Genomic DNA, 5986 nt, shown 5'->3' with positions numbered 1-5986 from the left:
ATGATGGCAACATATGTACGAATGTGCTGGACACAATTGATGTATGTACGGATTGTGAAAAGAGTTGTATGAGCCCCTAATAAAATGATGTAAAAAAAGAAAGGCAGCCTGGTTTTGTGAAGGGGCAGGAAGCTCTTCTGAATGCTGATTATCTTTTCTAGATGACCAGATCTGAGTGGCTATGAGTTGGTAAATTCAATCACCCTGCCAGGAGAGAACATTTTATGCCTTCGATGAGTGCTAAAAATAAAGATAGGCCCAGAGCAAGTGCGTGTGCGCATGCCTTTTCCAAGAAAGAAACAGCCAATTTAGGCTTAACGTTTAGGAAAAATGGAGATATGTTTAAGCAATCTTCTTTTCTTTAGCTCCCTGTCCATGACACATCTGTTTTTTGTGATTGAAAATCATGTATAGGATGGAGAGTGGAAGGAGCTGAACTTCTCTTACCTGAGTACCATGATCATATACACTCTGCGTGCCTTCCTCTTCATTTACTGCGCTCAAGACTTCCTCTGCCCACCCAGGAACACAGCCAGTGTGAGAGGCTAAGTGATGTTTAACCCTTGGCACTTTCTTATTGGCATTTGATTTTGCTGCAAGCAGGAGGTTTTTTTTGTCTCATTGAGGACTGATTGGCACTTATGTCCCAACTAATGCAGCAGTAAAAGATTTAATAGAAGTGGAACACGACTGCTGCCGTAGATTTTCAGGTACTAAAGTTCGAGCAAAATGGAATAAGGGCCAGGTGGCAGTATCTGCAAACTGTGCTAATGGCTCCATCAACAGATGTTTAATGTACTTAGAGTTATTTTCCACATCCTACTGTTGCTAATACATTTCCTCCCATACCTCCTCACAACATAAAAATTTTGAGAGGAAAGGAAACATTAATAACCCCAAAGTGTTTAATTTTGAAGAACAGTTAAGTCTTAATACTGGTCATACGGTGACCTGTCTGACCACTGCATGGCTTATTGTAGGCTCCAATAATTTTGTTGCCATCATTAGTAGAAGTTGTTAACCAAGAGAAGGCTTTAAAATGTGTGTGTCTTCTCCTTTATTTACCCTCGAATCGCATACTTGCTTTGAAGTTATTTTCCAATGTATCAACAATATTGGGGCACTATGCAGCGACATTCTAGCCTGAGATGCAGGTGAAGTGAGCAGACGGCCTCATTGGAAATGAGGATTAAATGCCAGCCTGCCAGGTGTGGGACCAATTTTTTTTCCCCATTGGAACAGCCTGACATCAAACCAGACAATCAAGGAGAATTAGACAATTCCAGAGAGTCAACAGTAAACATCAGGGGTTGTTTGTTTTCCTACAACTCTGGGAGAAGCATCTTCTTCAATGCACACATCAGGACATTTATGTATTTGATTGCCCAGCCACTTGGCTGCAAGATAAGGGAGCCCTGGTGACATGATGGCTAAGAGTGGGCTGGATGGTAACCTCAAGATCAGCAGTTTGAAATTACTAACCTGTCTGCAGGAGAAAGATGAGGCATTCTACTCCTATAAGGAGTGAGTTTCGGAAACTCACAGGGCCAGTTCTACCCTGTTCTATAGGGTCACTGTGGCATCCACTTGGTGGCAGTGAGGGGGGAGGCTGCTAAGTTCAGAGGACAGAGCATAAGGGGTTAAGTTGCAGGACAGAAAAGCTTCTGCTGGAGAGAACGATATGCAGACAGGAGGTTTGGGAATAGTGGTTATGGCTTCCGGGGCCATTCGAGAGGGAGAGAGCAAGGGGCAAAAACCAGACGGGTTACCATCGAGTCAATGCTGCCTCATGTTGACTCCGTGTGTGTTAGACTGGCCTGTGCTTCATGGGGTTTTCAGTGGCTGATTTTTCCCAAAAGGCTGCTTTTCCCATTGAGGACTGATCGGATGGACTTCCTTTTCTTGAGTCTATCTTCTCTGCATACACTCAAACCTCTAACCTGGTAATGAGCAGCTATGAACCATTTGTACCACCCAGGGATAGGAAGAGGGTAAATAAGTCTGACCAAAGCTCTAAACCAGACTCACTGACACCAATTCGATTTCAGCTCACGGCGACCCAATAGGACTGAGTAGAACTGCCCTTGTGGATTTAAGACTGTACATCGTTACAGGAGCAGAAAGTCTCATTTTTCTCCCCAAAAGATAAAACTCACTGCTATTGAGTCAAGTACAACTAATCGTGACCTCTATGGGTTTCCAAAACTATAAGGAGAACGCCTCTTGAGTCTTTCTCCTATGTAGTGGCTGCTGGTTTCGAACTGCTGGCTTTGCTGTTAGCAGTCCGAAGTGTAACCACTATGCTACTGGAGCTTCTTAAATAAATGTAAGGGAGTCCATAAATGTGGGCCAGCCGAAGGGGCGGGAATCCTACTGTCAGTTACATGGCAGAGTGTTCTTGCACCTCCTTCACCCTTCCGCCATATTTTCTCTTTCATTTTCTGACTCCTCTCACCCCAGATGGTCTCATATTTCATGGGAATATGTAAGGATATTCAAGGATGGAAGGAAGAGGAGATAGAGTGAAAGTTAGGGTTTAATTTATCTATGAACTTACATTATTCCCTTTCCCCCACTGTCTACAATTTTCTAGCTCTAAAATGGAGAAGTAGAAAATTTAAAGTAAGTAAAAAGCTACTTTGACAAACCTAGAATAGTGATCAATCGGATAATTCTCATTCTAAAGAAACTCACTCAAAGGCTAAGACATTTACATCAAAGTCACAAAGGAAGAGGGATGAGTCAGTCCGACAGCATCTGTGTTAAGCTTATACTAGTGCCACCAAGCCTTTCCCCAGATAGTTCTCTTGGCTCATTTTTTCCCTTCTGGTTATGACTTTTACTCCCCCTTTCTCTCTCTTTTGTTTTGCCCTCTTCTCCATACACCCCTCTGCCTCGCCTCCGCCCCCCCCCCCTATCAGAAATGAGTAAGGAGAGGGCAACTGAATGGGAGAAAAAAAGATGGATACCAGAGATGGCAAAAAACAGGAGGCTATAGAAGATGTGAGGAGAAAACCAGGTGCATTACGTTGAGTGCAACTCATGAGGAATCCTAGGATGTGAGAACCAAACGGTGTTCCCTGGGATTTTCAGTCATAGAATATTTTAAAGCAGATCGCCCGGCCTTTTTTCCATGGTAAATCAGGCTGGACCTGCACAGAGCACTGGACAGAAGCCTTTTTACTGCCATTGTATTGACTGTGCAAAGATTGTGCAGAGAAGTGGTACCCAATTGATGGACAATATTGCGAAGAACAGACATCAAGAACACTTCCTTAGGCACATGCAGAACTTGTATGTAGGCCAAGAAGCAGGGGATACTGGGTAGACCAAAATCAGGAAAGATAAATGACAGGGTTATATCCTTTCACCATACTTATTCAATCTGCATGGTGAGTAAATAATCTAATAAGTCAGACTAGATGAATAACATGGAGTCAGACACATCCTTATTTTCTGAAAATAAAGAGTATTCATGAATATCAAAGATTGTAGCCTTCACAATTCAGCATAAAGAAAACAGAAATTCACAAAACTGAACTAAGAAGCAACATCACAATAAACAGATTTTTAATTGGATTTACAATCCAATTAGTAGGGAAGCAGCAGTCAAGAAATTAAATGGCCTTTTGCATTGGGTAAATCTGATTCAAAATACATTTTAAAGATGTTATAAAAGCAAATATGTCACTCTGAAGACTAAGTTGTACCTGACCCAAGACATGGTATTTTCACTCATCTCTTATGCATGTAAGGAACTGGACAATTAATAAAGAAGACTAAGGAAGAATTGAGGCCTTTGAATTACTGTGTAGGCAAAGCATTACAGCCAGCATGCTCCTTAGAAGTAATGTGGTGGGACATCCCCTCACATCCTTTGGGCATGCTATTAGGTTTACCAGTCCCTAGAGAAGAGCATCAAGCTTCGTAAAGCAGACTTTCAGTGAAGAAAAGATGAGATGGGTTGGCACACTGGCTGCAGCATCCAACCCCAACATAACAATTGTGAGGATGGTACTATCCCAGGCATCATTTTATTCTGATCAGCATGGGTTCACGAGATGTCAGTTCTGACGTGATGGCACCTAACAATTACAAGAACACAGCATTCTTGACTGTATGTAACTATTCCCCCGTTGGTGTACATTCTATCATTTCAAAAATAGCATGCCGTAATTGTACCCAGGGGCTCTGCAGCAGTTCGAAGTAATGAACTGAGTGATCTCATAGAAGCATGCAAGATCTTAAATCCATAATGCTGATTGGAGGGGAAAAAGTAGGAAACAAAATGAGATGTAAGAACATAAAATGAATATGAATAAAAACAGAAGCCCGCAACTTGACACAAATACTCACTTTGTGATATAGCCTTGTCCATACAGACTGAACCGAAACATATGTACACTATGACTTAACAGTTACACTGCCAGGCCTGTCAAAATGCAGGCTTTCACCAAAAGACAACAGAGGTTTGTGGAAACCCTTATTTGTAGAGCAAAATGTGAAATTAACAAAATAATAATAAATAATGGAAATAAACAGTAGAATATTCACAAATGTATTGCCTTACAGCAATGAGAATGAACCATCCCCAAGTGCGCATAAATATATGGGTGACGATCAGAAACGCAATGTTGAGCTGAGGAGTTCAAACATGTAAATGCAGGTGCCATGGTCCCATTTGTGTGAAGTACAGAGCAAGAAAAATGGATCTGTGCAATTATTAGTGAGGATAATGGTTTCCTGAGCAACAGTGACTAGAAGAGACACCAGAGGGTTTGTGGGAGTTCTCTTTGTATCTACTTGCTATTGGTGCTGGTTACAGAGTTTCTGTTTGTGCAAATTTTTCACGGAGGGTGAGTGACATTGCATGTCTCTTTTATTTTAGTGCAAACACTTGAAGCAATACTGTACCTTGAATACGTTAGAAGGATTGCTTACGGGGGAGGGCATGACAGTGGAAGACGAAAGAGACTGGATGAGTTTGTTAGTTCTAGGATGAACTTTAGAATGTCAAGATGGTTCACCTTTTGCTTTAAGAATTTTTAGAAAAATTGTAGAAAATGCAATCAAGCAAGCAATTGTTGATGCATTGTTACTACAAACTTGAGTACTTAATTTTTTTTTCCACTGTGCAACCCGCTTCAGTGCCTGACACCCACGGGACAAAGCCAGGTTACAGTTTGCCCTGGCATGGGGCTCTATGAGAGCGGCCCGTGTGGTCGGGCCTGCCGTCAACCCAAACCCGTGCACGGAGTACTCAAATCTTATTACATCTTTAAGAACAGTATTGTTGTCCTCCTACAAAGGCGTGTCTGTAGTTCCCTGTCCTTGGACATGTAAGAATTGGAGGCAAAGAAATGTGAATTAGGAGGCATTTGGGGCCAGCTTGCTCCTCGCAGTCTCCAGCACCCCCATCCCACACTAAAACTAAAACTAATAATAATATTGTTGTGCTTGGGTGCGGCCAAGTCAGTTCCAACTCACAGCAACTCGGTGTAACAGAATGAACCTCTGCCCTGTCCTGTACCGTCCTCATCATTCTTAGGTTTGAGCCCATCGATGAGCCACTGTGCCAATCCATCTTGTCAGCGGTCTTCCTTGTTCTCTCTGCTCCTTAACTTTACCAAGCAGGATGTCCTTTTCCAGGGACTTGGCTCTCCTGATGGCACATCCAAAGGACTTGCATTCTGGCTGTACTTCTTCCAAGACAGATTTGTTTGTTTGTCTTTGGCAGTCTATGGTCTTTTTATATTCTTCACCAGCACCATAATTCAGATGTATCAATTCTTCTTTGGTTTTCCTTATGAAATGTTCAATTTCTACGTGCATATGAGATCATTGAAAATATGACAGATAGGTCAGGCCCACATTAGTCCACCAAGTAACATCCTTGCTTTTCAACACTTTAAAGAGGTCTTGGGCAGCAGATTGACCCAATGCAATGCATCTTTTGCTGTCTGGATGGCTGCATCCATCCATCATG

General features: G+C 42.2%; 1 non-coding gene across 1 annotated transcript; it reads left to right on the top strand.

Annotated features, from left to right (window-relative positions):
* Positions 1–5296: 5296 nt before the first annotated feature.
* LOC115871122 lies at positions 5297–5427 on the top strand. Its single transcript, XR_004047103.1, has one exon. It is a non-coding gene; the product is annotated as a small nucleolar RNA SNORA38 (small nucleolar RNA).
* Positions 5428–5986: the final 559 nt, after the last annotated feature.

Source organism: Echinops telfairi, unplaced genomic scaffold (genome assembly GCF_000313985.2).
Source record: "Echinops telfairi isolate 266 unplaced genomic scaffold, ASM31398v2 ScPeMD7_3533;HRSCAF=4204_0, whole genome shotgun sequence".
Taxonomy (NCBI): Eukaryota; Metazoa; Chordata; class Mammalia; order Afrosoricida; family Tenrecidae; genus Echinops; species Echinops telfairi.
The sequence above is the reverse complement of the archived record's forward strand: the minus strand, read 5'-3'. Positions and strand labels throughout refer to the sequence as shown.